Source organism: Penaeus monodon, chromosome 35 (genome assembly GCF_015228065.2).
Source record: "Penaeus monodon isolate SGIC_2016 chromosome 35, NSTDA_Pmon_1, whole genome shotgun sequence".
Taxonomy (NCBI): Eukaryota; Metazoa; Arthropoda; class Malacostraca; order Decapoda; family Penaeidae; genus Penaeus; species Penaeus monodon.
This window is the reverse complement of record NC_051420.1, coordinates 5,913,485-5,918,484: the sequence shown is the minus strand read 5'-3', so window position 1 is coordinate 5,918,484 and position 5,000 is coordinate 5,913,485. Positions and strand designations below refer to the sequence as shown.

The 5,000-nt window shown below is 41.9% G+C and overlaps 1 pseudogene; it reads right to left on the bottom strand.

The window, feature by feature from the left end:
* Positions 1 to 590: 590 nt before the first annotated feature.
* LOC119595206 lies at positions 591 to 2,794 on the bottom strand (annotated as a pseudogene).
* Between the last annotated feature and the right edge of the window lie 2,206 nt (positions 2,795 to 5,000).

Here is a 5,000-nt window from a genome sequence, read left to right as displayed (position 1 = left end):
CAGGCACGCACACTGGACACACACATTTTTTTGGGGCATGTACACATGCAGCCAAAACGCACTCACATATGCCAACACCGACATAACACACACACAACAACACAACAAACACACACACACAACAAACACCACACACACAACACACACACACACACACACACGCACACACAACATTCACACTACACACACACATACACAGGCACGCACACGGACACACACAGGCGCATGTACACATGCAGCCACACGACGATATGCACACACACACACACACACACACACACAGCTACACATTTTCACAAACACAGCTATTCGCACACGGATGTGCACAAAAACGCACGCTCACATCTATGCATATACGCGCACACGCACACAAGCACAAAAACACACCGCCGTACGCACACACACACACACACACACACACAACACACACACACCACACACACACACACACACACACACACACACACATATTATGTACATAGGACTTAGATAAACCCTAATACAACAACCAAAATCATAATACACAAACTGGAAATTTCCGATTGTTTTCCCCACTTTCGGTACGAGCACACAGTAGTCTGATCACATAACTAATTCAATCTTGCCACTAGGTCTCTGAATCTGATTAGGTGAACCCCCAGACCATTAGCAATTTCTGTCATACCCATATCATCAAAGCCCACATCCTCCACAAACCAATGTTTGTCATTATCCTTAATCAGAGGAACAAATTTTGCTCTCTACTCGCTCTTACTGATTTCCCACTTTGGTAAGACTCAGGCATATTTCCGAACCCTTTAGGCTTAATTTCTTGGCTGCCGTTTGGGTGATGATAGTCAAAAGCGTAGACAAATCATATGAGCCACTACTAATTTTACTTATCATTGAGAAACACTTGGTCTATCCAGAAGATTACTAAAATCTTTAACAGTATGCAAGTTTTTTTTAAAGCACAGAATGCAAAGGAGGGTGATGCAGTTTTTCACGTATTATTGTTTCCAACTTGAACATTACAGAGAATCTTCTTATCACAGCCCTCTGCTGATATGGGAAGGTTCCGGGCAAACAAAACACATGAAACCCAAATACCTTTTGCCTTTTGTCTTATTTTTTTACACTTGGACCCTTTAATTCACTACCAAACTGAATTATGTTTGCTAGATTTACCATTGCCTACGACAGATTAGCTGAACAATCAAGCATATACTTCTGACAAACTTTCTGATCCTGGGCCAGCTTAGTGCTACAGTCAGACTGTCTATAGTTCCATCGCCTTCAGCACTAGCGATATAATGATTGGCTGCCTTAGTGCTATCCTTGCCAGCCTATATTCATTCTCCATGTACTCTATAACCTGACATTCTCCAGTCAAAAAGTTTACAAGCTGTTCAAAAACCTCTCTTGGTCAGCTAAGGCTTGAGCCTAATGCGTCCATTCCCTTTTTAAACTATTAGGAAGTAATCTTTCAGTTTTAGTTACTGTAGTAAAATTTTCTATTTCATTTACTCTATTTTCTTTAAATCTAACCAACCCTGCTTGACATTTGTTACTTCAAGTAACTTCCGAGTATTTCTTTCAGGGACTGGCTTTAAAACACTAAGTTCACCTAAAACAGCATCTGCAACCTTTAAAGTAGAACCAAAACGTTCTTACAAGCTATCCCAAAATCAGATCAAATTCGTCCAATATCTTCTTTAACCTTTCCTTGTAAAGATCTCCTTAGTATAAATGGATCCTTCTTATGAAGGGCCATCACCAAACGTGTGTAATCCTTAATGAGAGTAGGGACCTCTCTGGCATTGCCGTCAAAAACTGGAGGCTCTACTTTCTTAACAAGTATACTACATGAATTATCAGACTGTTGAGCCAGTTTCTGTTTTCTGTTTCTTCCTTTATAAGTTCACTAATGTTGAATGGATATCACACTTTTCTTCTCTAAATCACATATGTAATTTAAATGTTCATTGATTTGATCAGCTGTTTGAAGCAGATATTCATTTATAATTTTTACTATCTTGAAACTTTCATAAATTCTCTCAAAACTACGCCTAACAATTCCAATGGCTCATCTTCTCTTTACAGTCATGGAACGCTTACTTTCGTGGTAAAGTGTCCTTTGGCGATGCCTCTGTGCTTCTTAAGGGTTTTCTGATCTTTACAGCCAGAGTTCCGCCCATGTTAGTCTGTTATTGGATGGAAGTGTTAATACATCTAGGAGGAGGGACAATGGAGTCTCAGGTATTGCATGCACAAGATTTTCTTTAGGTGAGCCAACCTGCAAGCAAACATAAATATTACCATCTAAGTAAACAAGACGCAAAAATAATAGATTACTCGTACAGTTATGATAAATAAAACACTGAGGTCGCTATGTGAATCAAACCAAAGAAAATTTGAATTCCCAAACTCTAATATAAATAACAAACAAATACGTCAACAATATATTTTTTTCCTTCACGAAAGCAATTTTCACAATATACAATATTCTCTTCATTACCAGCAAGAAGAACCAAAACTTTACATTCAACATATCTGGGGGAAAATCCAACATTAAAATTAAAAAGAAATGAGTGAAACATTAATTGTTCACAACGAGACCTCCCATCGCTCTGGCTAGTAATCACTAAATCAGGCCTTGATCCGCAGGAACAAACGTCCGATCATTGAATAAGCTGGAAGTGACAATGAATTTAATCATCCAGAACAAAATCACGTACATAAAACATGAATCCACATTTCCCTGTTTAGAAGCAGTGTGTTCTGGTTGCGCATGAATTTTAAAGCCATATAGCATTTAGATTCTTTAGAATAACATCCTGAATCATCATAAATACATACCACAGTAACAGAAAGATGCTGTTCTGATCAATAATCATAGGTGTCGATGGTTTCAACAGAGGGAATCGGGGCAAAACACAAGCCCACTTCCGCCACAGTTCACAAAATGCCAGCGTCACCTTCGAAGGTGAAAACAAAAAACGTATGCCGAGCGACAAGCGGAGTCTATGGAATTTAATTAAAAAAAATATATCCAACAAAAGCAAAAGATACATGATAAAATAATTAAATGTATATCATAATTACATAAAAAATTCATAACGTAATACATAATTCCTAAATATAGAGAAAATCAACACAAAATCATAAACATGCAGTATAAAGATATCTTGAATAAAATTCATGAGACAATATATGTGTATATATAAACATATATGCATACATATATATATATATATATGTGTGTGTGTGTGTGTGTGTGTGTGTGTGTGTGTGTGTGTGTGTGTGTGTGTGTGTGTGTGTGTGTGTGTGTGAATTGTGTGTGTGTGTGTGTGTGTGTGTGTGTGTGTGTGTGTGTGTGTGTGTATGTGCGCGCGCGCGCGCGTGTGTGTATACATGTGTATATATGAATATACATATATGAATAAATAAATAAATGAATTATATATATATATATATATATATATATATATATATAATATATATATATTATATATTGTGTGCTTCATGCTCAAGGTGATGTGAAGTGATGGTTTGATAGCCTAGTGTTAATTAAGTGCTTGCATGCCTTCTCGCTTGCAGCTGCCACCACTGACTAGCCTAGTACGAAAAAGGGAGCAGCTTAGCCTAAGCCTCCTAGGCCAGTTCACAGCCTCTCCGTCATTGAGACTTCTCCTCGTGGCCACCCATGGAATCTTGCAATCCCAGGCTAAACTGTGGGGGATCTCAGAGCAGCAGGAGTCCCCTGAGGTATAGAGCTTTGTACTAAATCATGCACCTTAGCCACCCTAGGGTAAATGGGCGGCTCAGGGGAGGTGGGCCTTGCCAGCCCTTGAGATAACTCACCAGCAGTGCATATAATAAATGGATAAGCTGGATGTTCCTCCCACCCAGCAGGTGGGGCGGGCTGTGGGTCCCGTTGGGGGGGTCCAAATGTTAGGACGCAGGATGGGAACGAGAGTTACTCGTCCCGCCTGTGCCCTGGCAGGCGCTAACCCAGCATGAGGTTGTGGGGCGAAGCCCAAGGGAACCCACAGGCGGTCATTTGAGCCCACAGCCTGCCAATCCACTTTATTTGGGGCAGTGTAGGCGGGGGTGGCAGTAGTGGCATTCACCTGGAGCAACCGCCAATGGCTTACCCTCATGCAAGCTATCGGGTAGGTATTTAGAACATCTGGTCCTTGTGGCAGGACGAGCAGTTACCTCTCCTATAAGGGAACTAGAGCCGTTGGGAGTTTAGGTGATTGCCCTCTCGGACGTGAGAAAATATGGCAGCAGCATGATCAGTATAGGTGGATACACCTACTACTGGTAGGGCTGTGGTGATGGTCATCACCTCCAGGGAGTAGCCATAGCTATCTCTAGCCGACTTCAACCCTCGGTACTTGAGGTAACACCGGTTGATGAACGTACTGAGGTAACACCAGTTGATGAATGGTATTATGGCATTGAGACTGAAGCATGCTATTGGCTTTGTGTGTCTTATTGCTGTGTACGCTCCTACCGATGTTTGCAAACTCGATGTGAAAGCGTTCTAAGCCAAACTCACATCTGTGGCAGACATTTGTCCCTGGTGAGACATATTTGCACTGTTCTGGGCGACTTCAATGCGGTATCCGGTGGTGATCGAGCTGCCACGAGATGACTGTCGGCCCCCATAGCTCGGGAGCTGATCCCAGCAGCGAGAACAGCCTCCTTCTCCGGGAATTTGCTAGGTCCCAGAGATTGAGGATTTCTGGCTCCCGGTATCAGCACTCCAACCCGCATCACTGGCCAAGGAGATGACCACATTCTTGTCAGCACTCGATGAAGGATCCTCCAGAATTGCAGGGTTTACCGGAGTGTCGAGTTCTGAGGCGCAGACTACCCTAGTGATTACCCTAGAGGTCCACTTCAAAACTCCTCGTCCTTCCAATGGCCATTCTAGAGTGTTTCATTTGGACAGACTTGAGGGAGGGGGAGTGTGCCCGTGGGTTCGCCACTATGATCAATTCACAGAACTT